At 43.5% G+C, this 25,315-nt stretch overlaps 1 protein-coding gene and 1 long non-coding RNA gene across 2 annotated transcripts in view; one reads left to right on the forward strand and one right to left on the reverse strand.

The window, feature by feature from the left end:
* Window positions 1–25,315, forward strand: part of CACNA2D2 (calcium voltage-gated channel auxiliary subunit alpha2delta 2) — a 442,652-nt gene that overhangs the window by 83,777 nt on the left and 333,560 nt on the right. The gene's annotated exons all lie outside the window — the stretch shown is intronic.
* The window catches only part of LOC138167051 (uncharacterized), a 12,953-nt gene continuing 862 nt past the window's right edge, over window positions 13,225–25,315 (reverse strand). Inside the window, exons 2-3 of the long non-coding RNA XR_011169800.1 lie at window positions 19,416–19,494; window positions 13,225–14,860 (exon numbers count right to left, since the gene is read on the reverse strand). This is a non-coding gene — a long non-coding RNA (uncharacterized lncRNA). The remainder of the gene's footprint in view (window positions 14,861–19,415; window positions 19,495–25,315) is intronic.

Genomic DNA, 25,315 nt, shown 5'->3' on the forward strand with positions numbered 1-25,315 from the left:
AATGCTTGAAGAGAGCAAACACACCTCCCCTATGCCTTTCCCCTCATCAGGCTGAACCATCCCTCTTTCCTTTAGAGAACAGCATCTTCAGACCCACCATCCCTTTAGACCCTTTCTGGACTTGTCTGCCCTGAATTAAGAGCTGAAATAGCCAAATGAACCCTGGCCTAAAGATATTTTAGGAATTCAAAAAGTTGCAGTGTGGGGCGGCTAGGTGGCCACAGTGAATAGAGCACCAGCCCTGGAGTCAGGAGGACCTGAGTTTAAACCTGGCCTCAGACACGTAATATGTACCAGCTGTGTGACCTTGTACAAATCACTTAACCCCAATTGCCCTCCAAAAAACAAAAAAAAAGTTGCAGTGTTAGAATTTAGAGTGACCTTAAGGATCATCTCATCTAACCCCTGTCATTTACAGATGAAGAACCTGTGTTCCCAAGAGGTGCAATTACTTACCCAAGGCCACATAGCAAGTCGGTGGGAGAGTTGTGCCCTGATTTAAATCCAGCACTCTTTCCATTACATATTACTACATATTTCCTTCCTTTACTTTGATCCCTTACAATGTTAGGTATGGGTACTCCCTCCACAGATGTAGAATGGAACCTTTCCGCATTGACAAACAATTAGCAGCTGAGTTTTCCATAACACTTTTACAGAGGATCTACTCAAGGGACCGAAGGTAGTCTTCTGATGGTTTGATGAGTCAGGATGGCACCTCCTTTTTTGGTCAGATGTGTCCTTGCCTGGTGTATTTTATACCATCCTCCAATGTCCTTCAATTGACATTTATTTAACACCTAGATATGTGCAAGACAGTATGCTTAACCACCAACAATAGAAAGGTAGATAGAGTAAGAGTCCTACTCGCAAGAAGTTTACAATCTAATGGGGTTTGGGGGGGAAGAGAGAGAGAGAGTGTGAGAGCTGTACAGAAATAATATATTCCAAGAAAGAGGGTGAAGGAAAGGGCTCAGAGATACATGGAAAGATCATTGTCACTGGGGAGGGAAGAGAAGTCATGGCAAGTGAAGGAAGGCTTTGACCCTTCCTGGGACTTAGAGAAAAGCCTTAGGAAGTTGCTTTAGGACTTGCCCAAGGTCAGAAGGTCACTCAACTAATAAGCATCTAAGGTGAGATTTGAACTGCTGTCTTCTTGACTCCATACCTCTTAGCTCTATCTACCAGCCCATGCCACCTTTGATGGGGGAGGGAACTCCCCCAAAATATAAGACTCCTCCTGAATATTTTTCTTGCAGCAAGCTAATAATGGCACCAGGATTGAACCTCCTTTTGCTCACTATGTATCTTTCCAATGCCCTCAGGGTTATTTGTAATGTTAATTCTTAGATCTGGGTGTTCCATGATTCATAGCCATCATTGGCAGAATATGGGCGCAGAGGAGCTATGGACCCTCTTTTTGTGAGAGACAGCCTGCCACAGGGAAAGAACACTCATTAGGCCAGAAGACCAGGATTTTGAGCTCTGCTTCTGTCTGACCCTGGGCAAATAATTTCTTTGATCTAGACCTTCAATTCCTCCTCTGCAAAACGAGTATATAATAACACCTTCTGAACTCCCCTATTACTGTCAAGGGAATCGTTTAATAAAGGATTGTTGACTGACCAGCTTGACTGCCCAGAGCAGTGGGGGAGAGTGGAAAGGATGATGGCCTAACAGGAAGCTTGGGTCAGAGTCTCTGCTCTGCTATTCTTACTAGCCATTATGTGACCACACACAAGTCATTTTGCCCATCCAAGGCTCAGTTTCCTCATCTGTAAATAGGAATAACATTTATATTCCTGACCTCACAAGATTAATATAAGGAAACTTTGCTACCTTAAAGCTGTATAGAAAGGGGAGGTATTACTGTTGGTGTTGTTACTTCAGAGGCTTGTTTAGTGCATCATATGAGAAAACTGTGCAAATGCTTTGGAAATTCTAAGGTGTTACATGATTTACCCTCCTCAATGTTCCCTGAGCTTAGCATTCTATCTCCTTTTACCTTCATAGACTCTTGCCCCACTTTTACTTCTTCAAATCCTTAACTCCTTCCAAAGCTCAGATCCCCCTTCACATATCAGTTCCTCTCTCTCTCTCTCTCTCTCTCTCTCTCTGTCTCCCTCCCCTTTCCCTCTCCTCTTCCTTCCCTCTCCCTCTCCTTCTTCCTCTCTGTCTCCCCTCCACTTTCTCCCCTCCTGTCCCCCCACTTATCTTGCCTTTACTCATGAAGGGACATGTTGTATTCCCCAGTAGACTGCAAGCCCCTTAAAGACAGGGCATTTTTTTTAATTCTGTTTTTGTATCCCAGTGCTTTGTATATAGTAGACACACAATAAATGCTTGTTGATACTTCTATAAAGGTGTCAGATGTTATGACAATTCCATATTGTATTTTTATCTTAAGAAGGAGTTTTGTCTCCCTATCTAGAAAGTGCTTCCCAAGGGCAGGGCTGAGTCCTTTTGTGATCCCCCTACCCAGGGTTGTAAGCCATGGGTTCAAGGCCTGTGTGAATAGTGCATGAATACTAATGTGTGTCAGCCCAGACTCTGTTTTGTGGCGGATAAGACCACTTCCTTTCCTCTTCACATATATAACGAGAAGTCATCTACCTGCTCTGTTTCCATCCCGTGAGCCTGGAGCTGACCCTGGGCCCTAGATAAATAACTGTAATGAAAACGGCTTCCTTGGAGTTTGTCAGGCATAGTTTATTGATTCAAGAGAGAAACTGGAGAATTTTGCTGCTCTTGACCACCCACCCCACCCCCTCTCTGCCCACCTCTGCCACCCAAGGGAAGGACAAGGACCCGGACTCCAAGTATTGACTGGAATCATAACTGTTGGGTCACATGAGGCGTGAAATTTGTGGTCAGATATATGGTGTCCGAGAGCAAGGCAGCACTGAATATTTCATCCTGTTGGAGGCCAGTTGTTCTGGGAAGGTTTATTTTAACCCTTTATCCCTTTGTTCTGGTAGCCAGGATGCAGAACAGACCAGGATCTTCCATCTCATTCCACCAATTTCAAACCAGGCATCCTTTCCTTAATTCCTATGGTGTGCTCCTCTCTTTGCTAGACATCGTGGATAAGGTAAAAAAAAAAAAAGAAAAGAGGTCCTGTCTTTGGGAAAAATCTGAGAACCACAGACAGTCAGAGCTAGAAGGAGCCTTCATAATAATGGAAGATATTTATGCAGCTTTGAAGGTTTACAATGACATTTTAACATACTATATTACCTTTATGTTACATGCATTAGATATATCACCCTGACACATATTATAAGTAAGCATGGGCATTTTTGTCTCCATTTTATAGATGAGGAAACTGAGGCTCACCAAGGTTGTGACTTCCCAGTGGTTACAGGGCTAGTAAGGATCAGAGGAAGGACGGAGCCCATGTGGTTCGTCATTCTATTTCCCCTTCTCCTGCCACACCAGCCTTAGAAAAGAAAGTAGCAAAGCCAGAAGAGCCCCTAGACACTGTCTCTAGAGAACACAAGGGACCTGGAGTAATGAGACCTGTTCATTATTTCTGTGTGTCCTTGGGTAAGTCACTTATTCTTTCTGGACTTTAGTTTCCTCATCTATAAGGAGGGGGCTTAGAAATGATCTTTAAGGTACCTTGCAGCTCTAACACCTTCCATTTTTGAACCCCTTATTATATAGCTGGAGAAACTAAAGCCTAGACAGGGGAAGGGGTGCACAGCAAGATTGCTGAGTCTGGGGCAGTTGGAAAAGGCTTCCTGGAGGGGAAGGATTCAGGAGCCAGGCTTTGAAGAGGAGGAGAGAGGGCATCTGAGGTAGGGCAGAGCAGAAGCAAGAGGCAGCAAAGGCCCTGCTGTGGGCAGGGGATGCTGAAGAGGCTGGCCTCCATCCAGGCCTGGTTCATGTGGATTCTGGCTCAGGCTGGGCCGCAGGATGGTTGGAAAAGTTTATGCTGACCGGACGGTTTTGAGCTTTTCTTCCTGGACCCTCTCGGAATGTCTCCCCCACATTCCTCCCTTTCTCACTGCCTGTTCTCTCTCCCAGGGCCCTCGGAGGTGCTCCACTTTTTCCTCACCTGCTTTCTCAGCTCTTTACCTCCTGCTGACAGTTTGGCTGCCAGCTCTTGGCACAGGCATTGGAGCAGGGGATGGGGGATGGAGATAAGTGGAGTATCTGTCTGCTGGGGAGGGAAGGCAGCCCCAGCTGAAAGGGAGAGGCACTCGGAGGGAGCCCCTTCTCGACCTTTCCAGGGCATTTGATTACAAGGCCAAGCCTGGTGGGACTGTGTTTCTCAATATCTCTTCATCAGAAAACATTTCCTGAGCATTGACTGTGTGTTAATAAGGTCTTGTGTTGAGTTCTACTGAAAGATGTAATATAGTGCAACAGGAAAAAGAGGAAAGGCAGCACTGGCCCTGGAGTCAGGAGGACCTGAGTTCAAATATGGTTTCACATACTTACTAGCTGTGTGACCCTGGGCAAGTCACTTAACCTTGATTGCTTAAAAAAAAAGAGAGAGAGAGAGATTTGGAGTCACAGAGATCTGGATTGAAACCCTCAATCTACTATATTATCTGTGTGGCCTTGGGCAAACCATCTACTTTTTAAAGCCTTATCCTCCCCTTCTAGAAAATGAGGGTAATGGACTTCTAAGGTCCCTTCCAGTTCGGAGCTTATGAGAGAGAGGTAAACAAGACACTGCCCTACTCCTGGTCCATCAGGGAATGGAGGTGGCAATAGGGAGGAGATAAAATATAGAAGCATTAAAATGGAGATAATCATTCAAAGCTAGCTGTAATAAGGGCCTCATAATGAGTGGGGTAGCCAGATGGTACAGTGGATAGAGCATCTGGGCTGGAATCAGGAAGTCTCATCTTCCTAAGTTCAAATCTGGCCTCAAATATTTACCAGCTGTTTGACCCTGGGCAAGTCACTTCACCCTGTCTGCCTCTGTTTCCTCATCTGCAAAATGAGCTGGAGAAGGAAACGGCAAACCACTCCAGTATCTCTGCCAAGAAGACCCTAAATGGGGTTACAAAGAGTCCAACACAACTGAACCATAACAACAAAGGATACAGACAAAGCTCTATAGCAATTTGGAGGATGGAGAGGTGCCTGTGGGTTGATGTGATCAAGGAAAGCTTTCCAGAGGATGTGGGACTATTCTCTAGCCTAGTCAGATCATACCTGGAATATTGTGTTCAGGTCTTGCTACAACATTTTAGAAAAGACACTGAAAAACAGAGACTTAAGAGGAGAGCATCATTCTTGTGCCTTTGAAGGAAGAACTGAGGATGAGTATTTGGCCATGGAAAGAGAAGACTTATGGAGAACTTGATGGCTGTCTTAAAGTATTTGAAGGGCTGTCACATGGAAGTAGGATTCGAATTTTTCTGCTTGGCCCCAGAGGGCAGAAATAGAAGCAATGGGTAGAAGTTGCAATGAGGCAAATTGAAACAGTTAGAGGTAAGCCAAAGTGGAATGGACTGTCTGTAAGAAGTGCAAAGGATGATCACGTGTTGGATATTACATAGAAGGGAATCTTAATCAGGTGCAGATAAAGACCAGGTAGCTGTGCCTTCCTGCCTTTAAGATTCTATGGCTTCAGTGGACTTTGAAGAACAGGTAGGATTTTGAGAGGTGGAGAGAAGATATGTGAACTGGTAAGGAACAGGTGTGAAGAAACAGCATGAGCAGTGGTAGGGAGACAGGGATGTGCAAGGTGTATATTTACAAGCCCTTCAAGAGACTATTTTGGCTGGAGCAGAAAGTGCATTTAGGAGAACAGCAGGAAATGAGGCTAGGGCCAGACTGCAGAGGGCCAAGAATTTGAGGGATTGGGATTTCACTGGCTAAGCACTGGGGAACCTCTAAAGAGCTGGTTTTGGGCATGAGAGTGGTGTGTTAAAAAGATGTATCTGTCAGCACATGAAAGATTGGTCAGAGTGGGGGGAGGGAGGTGTTAGTAGGGATTACAGGTCAGGTAACCAGGTAAGAGGCCATTCTAGCAATCTAAGTAAGAGATCATAGGATCACAGAATTAAAAGTAGAAAAGAACTCTTTGGTCCTTTGTTTTACAGTTGAGGTAACCAAGGTCCAGAGAAGCTAAATAACTTGTTCAGGCTTGCACAGGTAGTGAATGGCAGGGCCAGAATTTGAACCCAGGACCATTCATCCCTTTTTTCCCCACTGTACCGGGTTGATATGATGAAGGTCTAAGGAGAGTGGTCTAAAGGAGCTGACATAGGGGCAGCCAGGTAGCACAACGAGTAAGAGCACCGGCTCCAGTGTCGGGATGACCTGGGGATCGAATCCCGGGCTCAGGCACTTAGCACCCACCCAGAAACACCTGGCCGTGTAACCTTGAGCAAGTTACTTAACCCCAATTGCTTTAAAAAAAATAAAAATAAAAAAATAAAGGAGCTGACATGAGAGAATTAGTAAAGGAAGAGTTGACAGGAATTAATAAATAGAAGAGAGAGGGAAGAGCTTAAAAAAAAAAACACCTAAGATTTTGATCCTGAGTGACTAGGCCAGTCATGGTAACATTGATGGAAAGAGCAAGTTAGAATGAGGAGCAGCAGGTACTGGGGGACTGATAATAGACTTTGGGTTGGAAGTGTTTCTTTTGAAGTGTCGGCAGGACATCCAGGTTGGAGATACCCTGCCAGCTTCTGGAGATGCCGGACTGGGGCTCAGGAACAAGGTCAAGGCTGCAGATGGAGATTTGGGAATCATCAGCATTGAGGTGATAATTGAAGTGTCCTAGAAGGAAATCAGATTTCCAGGGGAGGGTAAATACAGATAGAGAGCTGAGGGCAGAGCCTCTGAGGACATCCCTATTTAGTTGGGAGAGGAGAAATGAAAGGACAAAGATGTGGAGGAAAAGAAATTAGATTGTGCCTTGGGTTGAGGAGAATGGTAAGAAACACTGGGTGATCAAAAGGTGTACCCTGCTTTAAACAAACCCAATACATGAAAATCCTAATTTACAGGAAAAGGATCAAGTAAAGGTGAGTCTTTGCTCTACAAAAGAGGTCACTGAAGGGTTTTTTCTACAGGGCTGCATTTAACATAAGATCTTCAATATTTTTAAGCCAAACTTGTGGTTTCTTTTATGCAGGGAGTTCCAGATGAGGAAATTCCCTCTCCCCCAATATAAATCAGTAACTGCTCTGCAGCTATAGTCATAGAGTTGCTTAGGTTACTAAGAAGGTAAGTGATTTGCCCAAAATCACAGCTATTTTTTGTCAGAGAAGGGACTTAAACCCATGTCCTCCCAATTCCAAGGCCAACTTTCTATCCATTATGCTGATCCTAGTCTAAAATAAGATCAGAATTATTAAAAAAAATCCATCTGTACACTTTTTAAAACTGCCAGGTCTGTTATATAAATGGGGGATGTTTGTAGATTTTTAAAAAATCACTGCTGATTACCCCTCTTTGGTACCATTGCTGCCCTACCATGCAACATTTCCAAGGGTTCATCTTTTAAGGCCAGTGCCCCTATATTAATTCTTTTACCCCATGATAACTCAGTCCAGCTTCTTTCCTTTGCTCCTACTAGTGACAAACTGTCACAAGCCCCAGTAGCCACACTCACTGGAAGTGACATTTAACTGCAGACCTTGCCCCAACCCTCACCACCTGTAATTGCTGTAGATTTGTGCTTCAGCAGAAGCTAGTGATTCTTCATCCATTTTTGTCTCACCCCTCATAGCTTCAAGCTTCTCCCCTACTCAAGCTCCAGTGCTGTATCCTCCCTGGCTCTCTCATTCCCCACCACTGCTACACTCAGGAAGTTAAATGATATTGGAGTGTTAGCAGATGGAGAAGAGCCTATGAAATCCTGTATCTTGGAAAGTTCTTCCCTCCTTCTTTTCTTGCTGACCACCCACTGAGGTAAAGAAGACTAGATGTCATCACCCCTGTTTGACTGACTCAAGGCCCCACAAATGATTGTTGGGAGAGCAGAGAAAGCTGGACCTAGACTTGAGGTTCCATATTGGGATTGGGTAGGACATCAGTGGCTCAGGGAGCCAGGACCTCTAGTACCTTGGAGTAATATCCACTGCCTAGAATTGAAAGAAGACTAATTTATTTTTTCCTTCATCCTTGACTTATACTTATTACCTTTCTTCCCTTCCTGACCTAGGGATGGGAGAGTCCTTTGGCTCTGAGCCATGGGAGATGGCTTTTCTTTTTTTTTTTTTTAAGCAATCGGGGTTAAGTAACTTGCTCAAGGTTAAACGGCCAGGTGTTTCTGGGTGGGTGCTAAGTGTCTGAGCCCGGGATTCGATCTCCAGGTCATCCCGACACTGGAGCCAGTCCTCTTACTCACTGTGCTACCTGGCCGCCCTGATGTGGCTGCTTTTCAAGACTAGTTTTGTCTTTCTTCTCCTTGGCTCCCCCCTTTGACCCACCTGAGTGACACTAGTAGTATTCTTTCATCTTGCTATTGGACCTTTTGTCTGAGACCATCTGAAAGCCAATTGTATTAGATGAATATGGGTGGTAGAGGAGGAAAAAAAATCAGTGAACCAATAGTTAGATCTGGGTTCTGGTCCCCGTACTTCAGGTAACTGGGTTGTGATTTTAGACCAGTTCCTTCTAATCTGGGCTTACACAAAGTAATCTTCTCTGTTTCTTCTCTCTTCTTGACCTTTCATATCCAACTAGTCCCCAAGTCCTATTGGCTCTATCTGGACAATATCTCTATTATATGCCTTTCCTCTCTATCTGCCATCATCATCCTTGTAAAAACCCTCATCATCCACTGCTTGGACCATGCACTAGCCTAACAGAGCCTCTTGCCTCCATTTTCTCTCCCCATACTCTGATTTCATCCTTCTTGTGCTACCAGACTAATTTCTTTTATGTAAAGACCTAGTCAAGTCATGTCTCTGTTCAAAACCAACCACAGGTCTGAGCACAAAGTAAAAAAGACCCTGTTGGTCCCTTACCCTCTCTCTAATGGTCTTCCTGGTTTTCTTCAATTCCCATCTCATTTCTCTTCCCCAAGTGGCCCCATGAGTCCCTTGCTTCCACAGCCCATCTTTGACTCTGTTGTTATTAATAATGGATGGCTCCCATTCCCCAACTGACAAATGATCAAAGGTTACAAACAGGCAGTTTTCAGAAGAAGAAATCAAAGCTATCAGTAGTCACAAAAATGCTATAAATGTAATTACAAATTAGAGAAATGTAAATTAAAATAACTCATATCACCTCATACCTATCATATTGGCTAACATGACAGAAAAGGAAAATGACAAATGCTGGAGGGGATTGGGAAAAAAGGTACACTAATGAATTGTTGAAGGAGCTGTGAACTGGTCCAAGGTCCAACCATTCTGGAGAACAATTTGGAACTATGCCCAAAGGGGTTATAAAACTGCATATCCTTTGATCCAGCAATACCACTACTAGGCATGGATCCCAAAGGGATCAAAGAATAGTGAAATTAAAAAAAAAAATTTGTAACAGCTCTTTTTGTGGTGGCAAAGAATTGGAAATCAAGAGGATGCCCATGAATTGGAACATGGCTGAACAAATTTTAATTGTGAGGGAATACTATTGTGCTCTACAAAATGATGAAGGGGATGGTTTCAGAAGAACCTGGAAAAACTTATACGAACTGGTGCAAAGTGAAGTGAGCAGAACCAGACAACACTGTACATAGCACCAACAATATTGTTACAGTGATCAACTGTGAAAGACTTAGCTATTCCAGTCAATACCATGATCTATGATAATTCCAAAGTTCCTGTGAAGAAAAATGCTTTTTACCTCCAAAGAAAGAATTGAAGTCTTGAGTGCAAATTGGAGCATACTATTTTTCACTTTCTTTATTTTTCTTAATTTTTTTTTGCAACATAGCTAACATGAAAATGTTTTGCATGACTTCACATGTATAATGGGTATCATACTGCTTGCCTTCTCACTGGGTAGGGGAAAGACTGGAGGGAAGGAATTGAATTCAAAATAAAAAAAACGAATGCTAAAAAAATTAAATTAAAAAAATGGATGACTCCCACTTCTGTCCTACTTTAAGTTTTATTGAGCCCTTTCCTCAAGACAGTCTTGTGAAGTAGGTAATGAAAGTTTTATTATTCCCATTTTAGAGATGAAAAAACTCAACCTCAGAGAGGGGAGTGATTTGCTCATAGCTACTAAGCTGTCCATGACAAAACCTAAAGCCAAACCCACATCTCTTGAGCCCAAATTCCAAGCTTTTTTCATCATATCGTAGAGTTTTAATTATTAGGAATTACATATATTCCTTGTTCCTTAGGAACCTGGATTTATTTAAATGCAGCCCTGCCTTATTTTTGCTCCATCACACCCCACCCTCTGCTCCCCACCATTTCCACTGCCTCCCCTAACTAGGGATGCTAAATTTTGCCGTCCCTTTGTTTCCCCCACTTCTCTGGGCTCTGGGTTCTCCTGGTGTCCTGAATTGGCAAAGATGCTCCTGAATCTTTCCTTCATGGGTCCCTTCCTCCAGTTTTCCTTCCCTTCACCCTTGCTTCCCATTTTTTACGATATTGCTCCCATCCTGGGGGGGAAGATCAGAGAACCAGATGCTTTGCCTTTTAATTCATTTGCATAATGAGGCTAATGGGGATGAATAATTCATAAGGGTGCCTAGGAGGGGTGGGCATAGGAAGGAGGCATAAATGGGCACTTTCTGTCCTAACGCTACATCATTTCTTGCTAAGAGTTGTGTAACTTCCCTCAGTGTCTGAAGGTAGAAGTAGGGGCATAGTTGAGGATAACCTCAGATAAGAAGCTACCTTTATGCACTTCTTTGGGTCAGCAGGGATGAGTAGGAATTGTGATCAGTAGGAAGTTACTACTCTTCGAGGACAAACACCAGAATAGGAAACCAAGGGAAGATATGCTGCTCGTAAGACCAGAATAGATGGCCATGTGTCCTGCATGGCTCAGGGCTTCATCCGTCTGACAGCAGAGAGCTGGAGATCTCTTGATGTGTCTTCCAGTGATGAGTTTATGGTCCCCATATTTATCATCTCCTAGAATATCAGAGCTAGAAGGAGCTTTAGGGAAGGGAGATCTAGCCTGACCCTTCTCTGGAGCACTGATTCCTCCCTAGGTTGTCCCTGGCAATTGGACAGTCCAGCTGCTGTTTGTCTACCTATCAAGGAGACAATCCATTGTTGGATAATTTGAACTACTGAGCAGTCCTTCCTTCTGCAAAATGCAAATCTACCTCCCTGAAGGTTCTAGTCATTGCTTCTAATTCTGTTCTCTGGAGCTACCTGGAATAAGCCAAATCCCCCTTCCACTCAAGGGAGAGTGTAATGTATTAGGAAGAGCACTGAAAACAATAGCAACGATAATTATTATTATTATATTTACATAACACTTACCATGTGCCAGAAACTATGATAAGCTCTTTATACATATTTTCTCTTTTGACCTTCACAGAAAACCTGGGAGTTAATTGCTAATATTACCCCCATTTTACAGTTGAGAAAACAGAGGCAGATAGAAGTTAAGTGCCTTGCTCAAGGCTACACAGTTAGGTGTCCAAGATTGGATTTAAACTCAGCCCTTCCTAAATCCAAGCCTAACACCCTAGCCACTGTGCCACCTTGCTGCATGGATTTGTATTTTGTACCCCATTTATTAGTTGTGTGATCCTGGATAAATTATTTTATTTCTCTGAACTTTGGTTTCTTTACCTATTTTATAGTGCTGGTGGGAGCAAAGCACTTTGCAAACTTTAGAATGCTATTAAAATGGCAACTATTATCATTATTCCACATTTCAGATTTTCAGATATTTGAAGACAGTTATTATGCTCTCTTACCCCCTGCCCAGATCTGTTCTCTTAACAAATAGACTACCCTTTAGCAGCCTAACGTTGTGTGGCCCATTGCCCACCTCCTGTCCATTCAAGCTTCTTAAATAATCTCCCCGAAGTTAGTATGAGCTCCCATGTGCCCATTTTTAGGAAGCTGAGAAATTATGGGAAGGTGGAGAAGGAGGGGATAAGAGGGGGATGGACTGAAAGAACAAAAGGGATTTTATTTTAGGAAAACTATGTACAGGTTAAGAAGGGCAAGAGAACTAGAACTATGGGGCACTGCCCAGAATTTTTGTCCATTAGGAAGTAGCCAAAGTCAGAGTCCTGGGATAATCAATCCAAGCCCAGCCCCTGGAGAAGGAGATTATTCAGCACCTGTCCTTCCTCTGTACTGAAGATGAGCAGGATTGTGGGGATCTAATCACTTTTCTTCTAAATAGGAGAAGGTTAAAGGTGAGTCCATAATCAAGGTAGTTGATTCCATCTCAGGCAAGGGTCAGGACTCAGTGTGTGGCCAGAATTAAGGCTAGGATTGTTACAGAGTCAGGGTTCAGTCTAGGGCCAGAATTAGGATTTATCCTGTGACCATGGGTAAGGGCTCAATCCATCATGGTGACCAGAGGCTGTTTGTTTGGTTTTCTGACATAGAAGGAACAGGATCTGGCACAGAAATATCAGCCTATACTTAGCCTCACCAATTGAGCTATCAGTCAGTCAGTCAACATTTATTAAGTGCCTACTGCATGCCAAGCACTGTGCTAAGTGGCTGGGATACAAAGAGGCAGAAGACTGTGTCTGCTCTCAAGGAGCTTACAATCTAATGCACTATGACCTCCAGAGCTGAGGCAGAATTTAAAATTCTTTATATTAATATATCAGTGAATTTATCCCCTCTTGTAGATGGGGAAACTGAGGCTCTGGCTTAGTGACCATCCCCATTTATGAAGCCTGTGCAGGAAATGCTTTAGGGGAAGAGGCACAAAACCTCCTGGTGCCCTTGAGGCTTCAGGGTGAAAGAGGAGGAGGAATTGTCTTTCTTCTCCCTCTGCCCACCACCTCCTTTAGTAGCAGAGTCTTAATGGAAACTGAGAGCCCCCTCCCTTTGTATTCAGTTGCAGGATCCCCAGAAAGGTCACGTGAGGCTTTCCAGGAAGGCCTAAATGACAGATGTGCAGGATTTTGATCCCTCTAAATAAAAGGCTGCTGCTGTCCGAACCCTCTGTCCTCTGGGGCTGGGAACTATTTTTAGGTACCAGCTGATAGTTCTCTTCATTTGCTGCCTCTGGCTTCCTCCCTGCACCCTCCTCCTGTGCTGGAGCTCCCAGGGAACATGTAATTAATATTTGCTGTGTGGCACATCTGGAGTACTCCAGGCACAGGCAGAAATCTGGCTGTGTTGGGTCCCCTTCCAACTCAGGCTCTAAGCTGAGAGAATTTGTCCCCAAGGGGACAGGAACTCTGAAGCCCATCTCCATCTCTGGGTTCAGGGATGATCTCTCTCCCCCGAGGCCCCAGAGATGTGACTGGGCTCCCACTACCTGTCATTCAGGTGTTCTAGAATGATTGTATCCGATACATCTGCAGTATTTTGCAACTTTCCATTGTTTGTCTCATTTGATCCTCGAAACAGCCTTATGGGAAGGGTCCTACTGGGTATTGTTATCCCTATATTACAAATGAGGAAACTGAGTCACGGAGTGATTCCATAGGTCACACAGCTATTGAGTGATAGAGGCTGGATTCTAACTGAAATCTTGTGATTCCCAATTCAGATCATCAGATTTTGAAGTAGGAAGAACTTTAGAGATCATCATCACTAGAGATGATCTACATTTTATAGACAAAGTAAAGATATTCCAAGTCCCACAGCTACTATCAGTAAGTAGCAGGGTCTCTCTGCCTTCCCCACAACTACCCCTCTCTCCCCCTCCAACAAGCCAGCACTCTGGAGGAAGTGGGCTCCATCTTAACTCAGACCTGAGTTCTGAGGGGTAGGGCTGGAAATAGAGGTGTGAGTATATGGGCTGGGGGTATCTCACAAGGCAATTGTCATGGCAATACCCTAGTGCCTAGAGGTGTGCTCATGAATGTTTAACAGCTGGCTCTCTGGTTAAAAAAAAAAGTACTTATGACACAATCTGCATTGCGAGAATTTTTTTCATCATTTTTTAAGTCTAGAAATCAACAAAACAACAAATCAAGACCTGGTTTATAGTTTGTTGATTTCTGAGGTATAAATGTTCACACTGAAAATTTAACAATCAGCTCTCTAACAATTCAATTTGGAGTTCACCTCTGCAAGTCTCCCCAGTGAGGGTAAGCAGCAGCTATGGGTTGGGCCAGTGTGAAAAGGGAAGAGAATGGGATCAGGGGAGGAGGGAAGAGGGGAGAGCAAAGTGAGCTAAAGGGAAAGAGGGAAGGAGATGGAGGTAGGGAGAGAAGGAAGAAAGGGGCAGGGGAAAAAGGAGAAAGAATGTAGAGGGTGGGAGAAATGAAGACCCAACATGGGCCTCAGTGGTAGGTCCCTGAGCTATGGGCTACTTGCATCCTGTCCCCTTTCATGTGGCACCTCTTTCTCAGGCTATACCACTTCACACCCTGGTTCTGACTTCTTACTTAAAATGCCAGTCTGATGCCCTTCATTCAAGACCAGCCAAGCAAGGAAGAACCCTTTATCATTTGCCAAATCTCTTCCACTATTCCCTCCACCTCAACCCACCTTCTTTTTCATAAAACCCAGGGAATACACAAAACTGCTCAGTCCTTTGCATGACCAGTTTCCTTGGTGTCCAGAGGAAGCCAGGGGCAGGGAAGGAAGAAGAAGTACCCTTTGGGCTGCCAGAAGCATAAAGGGCTCATAACATTCCTAACCTCCCTTCATGTTGTGACACCCCCCAGGGTCAATCTGATGCCGCCGTCATAAGTAGCACAATACATCAGCCTGTTTTAAATTCTGAGAACATCTGAGCTGAGAGACCTTACTGATGATCTTGTCAAGCCCCTCTTGGGGAGGGGAAGATTCCAGCCGGGGGCCTGAGATTCCTAGAAGAAAAGAACCAGTTATGTGTTAGAGGCAGAGAAGGGAGTGGAGCCCAGGCTTTACAGAACCAAGTGAAGAAGGCATCACCCCCCAACAATATAGCTCTCTCTCACAAATGTATCCAGGGACTGAGATCTCCAGAGTCTGTCTCCCTAAAAACACACATCTATTATTCTTTAATGGAAAGTTAATTGTCTTATTATTCTCTCCATATGGCTCTCTTCCCTTGCACTCAGTGGGGGTGGGGGGATGCATGAGGCTGCCTGCAGCAGGGGACAAATCTCCCAGGAGCAGCACCCATCCTTCAAAGCAAGAGCCCAAGTGCCTGCCCTGGAGCAGGAGAACAGGCAGCTAGAATTGGGGGAAAGGGGAGGGGCGTTAAAGAAAGTAGTGGCAGCAAATAAAAATCTCCTTTGTGACTCTTTGTCACTCCTCAGTCAATCACCAATTCCTGTGAATTCTTCCAGTATGGTATCTCTTGCATCTATGTCTTTTTCCCTTTCCTCCTGCCACTAACCAACCTTCCCTGAGTCTCATTTCACTGGCTTATTTGCCTCCAGACTCCACTCACTACTGTCCATCCGTTCACCTCGGAGTCACTTTCCTGTGCTCCTCTGAATGGGTTTCCCTGCTCAGAAACCTTCAATCGCTCCTCATAGCCTCGAAGGATAAAATACCATTTACAGGAAATGTTTTCAGGAGCAGGCTCTGCCATCAGACTAGTGACTACCCGGGACAAGACTGTCTTGTTCTTGTTCTGCTTCTGCTGCCGCTTCTGCTTCTTGCTTTTTTTGGAGGGGGGAGAGCAGGGTAATTGGGGTTAAGTGATTTGCCCAAGGTCACACTGCTAGTAAGTGTTAAGTGTCTGAGGCTGGATTTGAACTCAGGTCCTCCTGACTCCAGGGCCTAGCCGCCCCAAGACTGTCTTCTTGTTGGAACCTCCAGAACCATCCTTGAAGCTGAGGCCCAGTTCACCAAAGAGCAAAGAGAAGAGGGGGAAGCAGTTTGGACTCCTTCAGCACCTACACTCAAGGGAAGCCATATCTCCTATCTGTGGCCAGCAGTCTGAGCTCATTCCAGTCGGTCTGCCAAGCTAGACCCACAAATTGGTAGAGCACCTATGTGTTCTCATAACCCCTAGCAAAAGAGTGAAGGATACCCCTACCTACAAAGCACCCAATGGGGACTGCTCAGAAGAATGCTAGAAGGAACAAGCTCCAGTCTGAGGTTCAGGGAGGGGAGTGACTCTGATGACTCCAGGCTATGCCAAATTCCCTAGTAAAGTCAGCCACTCCCAACCCCCAAAAGCCACTAGCAAAGCAAATCCTTTTCCATGCCCTCATTTACAGAAAGGAAAGGACTGTTTTGTACAATGAATTGTCACCCCAATTGATTTTACCTTTTATAAAAGTTTTACTAATGCCCTCTTTTATATCACAATCATTTCCAGATATATACCTTTTTTTCCTGCCCCTAGAATGTTCCCTTGTAATGAAGAAATGATAGTTGAGCAAAATCAAACAGCACATCATTCCTCTCCAAAAATGGAACATTTCCCTGGAGCAGTTAGGTGGTACAGTGGAAAGAGAGCCAGGTCTGGAGAAAGATCTGCATTCAAATGTGGCCTCAGACACTTAACTAGCTGTGTGACCCTGAGCAAGTCACTTCACCCAGTTTGCCTCAGTTTCCTCATCAGTAAAATGAGCTGGAGAAGGAAATGGTAAACCACTCTGGTATTTTTGCCAAAAAAAAATCCTAAATGAGGTCACAAAGAGTTGATCACAACTAAAAACATGACTAAACAACAACACATTTTCTTAATTGATTTAAAAATAAATGTTCTGCTGATATTTTGGGGGGTGTTAATGTCACTTTTAATTTTTTGGTCACTTTTTGTCACAATTTTTAATGTCACTTTTTAAATTAGCACTTAACAATAATCCCTTCCTATGAAGCTTTCCCTAATAACAATGAAAAGCAATTAAGTGGTATACCCTGACACATCAACATGTCTCACTGTGTATATAACATACATTCCTATTCTATCACCCTCACTTATATAGAGGACAAAAGTATTCTTCACTTCCATCCACTGGAATAAGAATGCTCATTATAGTCACATCTGAATTCTGATGTTTTCTTTCACATGAATGTAAGACTTTGTATATATCTTTCTCTGCTTACTTCATCTGAGATCAGTTCATATAAATTTTCCCAAGTTTCTCTGAATTCCTCATATTTGCTTTTTTCTCACAACACACTAATAGGCCATTATATGTGTATGTTTCAATTTGTTTAGGCATTCCAGAATCAATGGACACTCACTTTGTTTCCAAATTTTTTGCTCCTACAGAAAAAGTTGTGTAGCTTTTCTTTCTGCCTTGGAATGTATATGCCCAGTGTTGGTATTTCTAGGTCAAAAGATGTGAATAATCCTCTAATTTTTTTATATTTTATTTTTTCCAATTATATGTAAAAATAATTTTAACATTTTTTAAAATTTTGTGTTCCAGATTCTCTCCCTTTCTCCCTCCCTCTCTCTCCTTCCCCCTCCCTGAGAAAGTGAGCAATTTCTAATTTAAAAAAATAATAGTTTCAAGTTTCTGTGTATTCAGCCATCTTTCAGTCATAACCAACTCTTTGCTGACCCCATTTGGGGGTTTTTCGGCAGAGATACCGGAGTGGTTTTACCCTTTCTTTCTCCAGCTCAGTTTACAAATGAGGAAACTGAGGCAAACAAGGTTAAGTGACTTGCCCAGGGACACACAGTTAGTGTCTGAGTACAGGTTTTTTGAATTCTGGTCTTCTTGACTCCAGGCTACCCTAGGTGCATTGGATTTACTTAAAGCCATGTCTACTTGTACTTACCCTCTGTCTATCCCTCTGCTCTTGTTTGGGTGACAGACCAGATATCCCTCATTTTTAATAGGAGTCTTTACTCCTTATTCTGGCATAGCACTGTTAAACCTTTGCAAAAGTGATTTCGCAAATTTCTCTCTGCCTTTGTCTCTCTCTCTCTGTCTCTCTGTCTCCCTGTCTCCCTCTCTCCATCTCTGTGTCTCTGTCTCTCCCTCTAGCTGTCTTTCTCCTTTTCTCTCTCATCTTCCTGGCAGCCCAGGTGCTATTCCCCCAATTACAGAGGAGAAAACTGGGGTTCACAGAGGGAAAGTTACTTTCCCAAGATCAACCCTTAACTGGGGGCAAAGCTGAGGGATAAAATTTAAGTCTACTGACTCCCAGATGTTTGGGTTCTTATCACTGAATTATACCCTATCCCAGGAGAGGAAAAGAAATTAGCATCCTAGAAAACTGGAGCTAGAAGGGGGAGTGTAGTCCACCCTCCTCACTTACAGGAGATGAAGCAAAGCCATATCAGAGAAGGGACTTGCCTGAGTCATAAGATCATTTAATATCTGAGCTGGAAAGGACCTTTTGGTTACATAGTCTAACTCTTTCAATTAAAAAATCATTACAAGCTTAATAACCATCAACAAACATACATAAAACAAAATAAGGAATATAATTTTACATAAAATCCCTGGCATTTAAGAAGATAGAACCAAATTAATTAACAAGCAAAAAAAGTGTGTGCGTGGGTGGGTGGGTGCGTGTGTGGGTGCGTGTGTTCCCTTCTAGTTTGTCTGAAGTTCCACAAACATTGGCTTTCTTTTTCCTTTCTTTCCTTTTTTCTTTCCTTCTTTTTATTCCATTCCTTTGCTTGCCTCTCCTTTCCCCTCTTTCCTTTCTTATTGTTTTCCCCTTTCTTCACTCCCTTCTCATTCCTTCCCTTTACCTCCTCTCTCTTCCTTCTCACCCCTTTCCTTCCTCACTTTTCTCTCCTGTCTCTCTTTTCTCCATTTCCCCTCTCTTTCTCCCTCTCTCCTCCTTTCCTTAATTCTTCCCTCTCTCCCTCCCTTGATGCCTCCTTTCCTCCCTCCACTCCACTCTCTCTTCCTTCCTTCCTTTCTTTCCTCTCCCCCTCTTTCCTTTCCTCCCTCCCTTCCTCTTTCCTTGTCAATGGATAGCTGATAAGAATGGTTTTGCTGATTTCATTATGCTTCATTTTGTATAGACCTTTCCTTATTTTCTTGTATAGTTTATTTTTATCCATTTTTACAGCATTATAATATTCCAATATATGAATATACTCTAATTTATTTGATCATGTTGTTGGACATCAAGGTTATTTACAATTTTTTTTTTATTAAGCATAGTGAAGCTATGGATATTTTTATACAGATTGGTCCTTTATTCCTTTTTATGATACAGCAGTTTCATTTTACAGTGGTAGGAAGAGATCAAGTCCAGATAGGTCACCCCACCCCAAGCCCTCTGTATCACATCCAAAGCATGGATCTGCCAAAGCAAGTAGGGAGCCCCCCAGACCTCAATGCCCAGAGCATAATAGATCCTGGATCAATTGGTCAAATGAAGAGATCAGTCACTTTCCCTATTAGTGACTCTTTTGTGGCTCCTAACAGTTTCTGGGGAGGGAAGAAATGGGTTGGGTCCCAGACAACTGGACACCTCCCTCTTTATGTCCCTCTTGGTACAAACCTATAATAGGAGCCGTCTTCCATGGTCCTCTGTCACACCATCAGCCAGCAGTTGGTAGGATGACCATGATGTCTGCCAGCTGGTGGAAGAGAACCCAAAGCTTCAATTTACAGCTCTGCAGGATACAAGCATGTGCTCCAGGCCTAGCATTCTCCCTCCCCCTTTATGGAAAGCTACAAATTTTATAAGGTTTTCTAGTAATCATTGGAGTCTGCAAGGTGGGAAAGTAGGGAGGGAGAGGAAAGAAGGAGGAGAGGAGGAGAGAGACAGAAAGAGAGAGGAATCCACAGAATCCACTCTGGTTTCTGTCTCTCTCACTTGCTTTTCTCCTCCTCATACCTCGGCCATTACCACCTCCATCCCTTAGTCCTTCCTTCCCCAGAAAGCATCCCCTGACCATTCCAGACATATCTTTTTTTCCTTTGTATTTCCATAGCATCTCTGATTTACATAGCTCAAGCTAGATGTGATTTCACACTGGTTTTTGTTGCTGTTCAATCATGTCCAACTTTTTGTGACCCCATGGACCATAGCAGGCCAGTACTGTCCGTGGGATTTTCTTAGCAAAGATTCTGGAATGGTTTGCCATTTTGTTCTCCAGTAGATTAAGGCAAACAAAGGTTAAACGACTAGTCCAAGGGCACACAGCTAGTAAATGTCCGAGTCTGCATTTGAACTCAGGCCTTCCTGACTCCATGCCCAATGCTCTATCCACAGAGCCACTTGCTGCCTGCTTTTACACTGTCTAGTGTGGTGTTGTGCAATAGCTCTGCATCCCTAGGGAAGAGAGTAAGCATCGTGATGGCAAATGCTCCCTATTTTTCCTTGCTAGGCCCTCTGATGGCACTTGGTACAGGACTGGGCAAAATAGAAAAACCCACTCAACTGAATCAAGGCAGAAAGAGCTGAAAATGGTGGGGAAGGCATAATGGTGGGAAGATGGCAAGGGAGGGTGAAAAATCACCCATCAGAACTGAGGGTCAGAGGCCAATGTTTGGGGAGGGAGGGAGGTGATGGCCAAAGTAGGAGAAGCATGGTGTATCGAGGAAGAACAGGGCAAAGGAAAGGTGGAAGAAAGATTAAAAAAATAAAGAAATAAAAGACAGAAGGCAGAGAGAGAAATTTTTTAAAGACAGCTAAAGACAGGCAAGAGGGGATGAAGAGTGAAACAGTGATAAGAAGAAGGAGACAGGGAGAAAAAGAGACTGATAAAGAGGAAGGAGAGAGAGAGGGAAGGGAGAGGGAGAGAGATAAGAGAGAGTCTGACAGCTCGGCCCTGGCTCTGTCTCCCATGGGCATCTTTCCCTCTCCCTTTTGCCGCCCATGTCTGCTGCTTTGCCTGTCGTTGACAGACTGGAGCATAAGCAGTGGAGCCACTGAGGCCAATGGATGGTATGGAGCAGTATTTTCCAGAAAACGAATGCCCGGCCTCAGCTCCCTCTGTCTGTGAAGGGGCCAGGACTGGGCAGGGACCGTATCTATCTTCTTGATGCCTTCTTTGATCATTGGCGGTGGACACCTACCCCACACACTCATCCTCTGTTCACCAGGCTGAAATGGTTTTGGAAGGGAGACGAGATCAATCTTTATAACATTCAGTTAAAATGACAGCTCCTTGAGGACAGGAACCTTTCTTATATCCCCAACACTCAGTACAGTGCTTGATGCATAGTAGGTCTTTAATTCTTGTTGAGTTGAATTGAATATCATTTTTCCTTCTCCAAAGCAAGGAAGATTAGAAGCAAGAAGTGTGAAAAGAGAGAGATGGGGTCCTAGTCCTGGCCCTGCTGGGTCCCAGTCCTTGCTCTGTCACTGTGTGGCCTTCAACAGGTCCCTTCTCCTAATTGAGTTGGTTAAGTGATCCAATAGAGAGAGGGAGGAGCCTGTAGTCAGGAAGACTTGAGTTTAATCCAGCCTTGGACTCTCATTAGTTGTATGATCTTGACCAAGTCACTTAACCTCTCTTTGCCTCAGTTTCTTCATTTGTAAAATGGGAATAATAAATGGGAATAAAAATTGGAATAATAAATACCCCTTATATCCCAGGGTGGTCATGAGAATTACATGAGATAGGAGTTATGACCAAAAAGTGTTTAGCACATAGCCGGGCATATATAACAGTTTCTATAAAAATGCTAGCTTTTATTATTACCATGATGTTCTTAATTTCTCCATCTGTAAAGCAGAGATGATAATAATCCCTGCCTTGCCCACCTACCTAACAGTGCTAATATAAGAATCAACAGAGATAATCGAAAAAAGCATGCAGACTGCATTGTTTAAACTCAGACTATTATTATTGACCCCAATTTCTTCCTCATTTGTCTTCTCTCCATGGCTTTTCTTTAAGAAAAAAAATGGGCTCATTTCCTGGCCTTATCTCCTCTGCCTCTTCTCAGCCATATAACCTTGAGTATATTGCTGTTCCTTCCTCTGATCTAGGTGGGCAACATGGTGAGTTTTTTTTTTCTTTGGAAACAGATTCAGCACAAACTGAGCCCTTGGTTATATGTGGAAGTGTTTGGAGGAGGCAGGTTGCCAGGCAGAAGGAGGATAAGCATAGTCCCTGGAAACAGCCTCAATTATTTAGTGGAAATAGTGAGAGAGAAAAATTATAGCCGGCATCTACATAGCGCCTGTTATGTGCCAGGCACCGGGCTAAACCATTCACACGTATTATCTTATTTGATACTCACAACAACCCCGGGAAGAGGTAGGTACAATTATTATCCCCATTGTATGGTGGGGAAACGGAGGTTCAGTGAATTGCCCAATGTCCCACAGTTTAGTAAGTGTCTGAGGCAGAGTTTGAACTGTGGGTTTCTTGAGTCTAGGTCCAGCAGTCTTCCCACTGTATCACCTAGCTACCTCTGAAAGAGTCTAGATGTGGAGTCAGGAGATGTGTGTTTGAAGCTTGGTTCTGTCATGTTCCACTTATGCAAAGTCAAATCATATAACTCCCTGGGTGTCAGTTTCTTTTTTATTTTCATATTCCAAATTTCATCCATACCAAATAAGTGACTTCCCATATGCAAAGGAGGCAGATAATGAGAATCATACATGAAATAATGAACCTCCATCTTGTATAACTTGATTTTCTTTTTAAGCACGTAGTAAAATTGGTATTTTACTTTAAAAAAAACTGCACTGCTTGGGGTGGCTAAGAGGTGTAGTAAGTAAAGCCCTGGCCCAGGAGTCAGGAGGACCTGAGTTCAAATTTGGCCTCAGATACTTAACACTTACTAGCCGTGTGACTTTGGGCAAGTCACTTAACTCCAATTGCCCTGCCCTCCCCTCTCCAAAAAACAAACAAACAAAAAAACTGCGCTGCTGATCTGTGTTTGTTTATGAATTTTACACATGGGACATTTTAAAAAATGCTTCAATGACTATTTCTTCTTTCTTTTCTTGACAGTACCATTGCTAGCCATTTCCCTTGCCCCAATTTTTTTTGAAAAGGAAAATAAAACCTAAGTAATAAATAATAAGTCAAACAAAAAAAAAAAAAAGGCTTGCATTGGACATATTCAAAAGTGTGGGTCTCACTCTGTACCTTGAGAGTGTCTGGTTCTGCTCATTCACTTTGAATAAGTTCACACAAGTCTTCCTAGTTTTCGTGAAACTGTCCCCTGGCCTTACTTTCTTCCCCAGCATGGTCACAATGGAAGGAGTGCTGAACTTGAAATCAGTAGATCTAGGTTTGAGCTCTGGATTACTCTGAGCCAGCCCCTTCTATTCTCTGAGAGTCAGTTTCCTCATGTGTAAGATGGAGAAAAATAATTCTTAGTCTACCAGCCTCCCAGAGTGATCGTAAGGAAAGTGTTCTCCAAACATTACAACGCCACAGAAATGCGAGTTATCATTTCTGTCTGTAGAAAATAAGACTATTGAACTAAACACTCTCTGAAGCCCCCTTAAGTGGGTATGACCAATACTCTTTTCAAGGGAAGCTCTAGGCCTGTCCTGGAAGAAAACAAGGACCAGCTGTAATGTGCTGTAGTAAAAGTACTGCTCAATTGGACCTTCCAAGCCTCTATTTGGGACCAAGAGTTGTTCAGTTATTTTTAGTTGTTCCAATTCTTCATGGTCCCATGGGGAGGTTTTGTTTTGTTTTGTTTTTGTGGCAGAGACACTAGAACAGTTTGTCATTTCCTTCTCCAGCTCATTTTACAGATGAGGAAACTGAGGCAAATAAGGTGAAGTGACTTGTCCCGGGTCACACATCTAGGAAGTGTCTGAGGCTACATTTGAACTCAAGTCTTCCTGACTCTGGGCCCACACCATCTACTGTACCACCTAGCACCTATTAGCTGTTCCTAAAAAAATCAAACAAACAAAACTTGTATACAAAAATGAAGTTATGTAAAACCATGCACACATGGGGAAAAGGATCACTGTTGTTAGGACCAAGCCTTGAAAGAAAGGAATGGAATTCCTCTGCAACGTGAACAGTGACCCCTAAAATTAGTTGTGGTGGGGTTGTTGTTGATTTCTGTTTACTGTGAGTCTATGGATAAGCCACTTTACCTCTCTGGGGCTCAGTTTCCCTACCTATTTCATAAGGTGGTTATGAGGGAACATGTTTTTGTAAACCTTCAAGTATTGCATTGGGAGCTGCTGTTGTCTTTGAAGAGTAGGAAAGACTTTGCTCTCGATCCCAGATTTAACCAAAGAATATGGAAGTGTACTTGGATGGTATCCAGTTCAGTGCTTTTATTTTTAAGAGAGAAACTGAGGCACAGAGAAAATAGTATTTGCTCAAAGCCCGCCCCAGCCAAGAGGGTCAATAACCATCAGCTGCTCTCCTTTCAAGGATGAGGAGGGTCAAATTAGAAGTCATCCCAGCATGTCCCTATCTAAATTAGACAGGGGACTGACTGGCTTAGATAGGAGGCAGTGTGGTATTGTGTATAGCAAGATGCCTTTGATGCATATTAGCTCTGTGTCTATTGACAAATCATTTAATTTCTCTTCATTTTCCTCATCTCTAAAATGGGGATAATATTGCCTGTCGTACTTACCTTCTGGGGTTGCTATTAGCCTCTGATGGGATGATCCATGTAAAGTGTTCATGTAAACTTTAACATGCTCTATTAATGTCAGTTATTATCATTACTCCCGTTATGACTCTCTGGTGGGCTGCTCCAGCCCTGGGCCGTGAGGTAATGACCAATTCAGGCCATCCAGCCACTCATCTCCCTAAACCTATGGTGTGCCCCCAACAGTGTGTTACAAGATTCTTAGAGCCCAAAGCACTCCCAGGAAAGGGATTAATTGGTTTTGACAACCCACAGCCTTCTCCCAAGGTGCTCAAAAGAACAACATTTTTTTTAGAGCAGGCAGGAAATCACAGAGCTCTCGTGTTCATTCACCTTTAGTGTTGCTGTAAAAACATCCCTAACACAGCATCAGCCACAAGACTTGCCTGGCCAGTCTGGAATGAAGTGCATCCCATTCCCTCTTCATTTAGCAGCAATGAAAACCTAAAAATTGGCGTCTACAGACAGAGGCATAAAAATGCTTCTCTCTCAGGGGAACTTCCTTTCATTACCCAACATCATGGCCTTGAGAGGGGAAGGGTTCTTAGCTCCATTTTTCAGATAGTGGTTCCTGAGGTCCTCAGATCTCCAGGTTATGCCTCATCCTCCAACCAAATTTCAGTCCCATCCCATCCCTGCTCAGTCATCCCCTCATGGGATAAGCAGCTCACCAGCCTGGTAGTAAGTGATCCCTTACCTTTAGATTAGATTTGATACTATCAAGCACTTCCAAACCTTTATCTCATTCTCCTCTCAGAGCACTCCTCAGAGACTTGGGGATAAAAGAATAATTATCCCTATTGTAAGGATGAGAAGACTGAGGCTCAGAAGGAAAGAAGGAGGAGGAGGAGGAGGAGGAGT

This window comes from Petaurus breviceps, unplaced genomic scaffold (assembly GCF_028583685.1).
Source record: "Petaurus breviceps papuanus isolate PSGF00001 unplaced genomic scaffold, PetGlider_PUasm1.0 227, whole genome shotgun sequence".
NCBI lineage: Eukaryota > Metazoa > Chordata > Mammalia > Diprotodontia > Petauridae > Petaurus > Petaurus breviceps.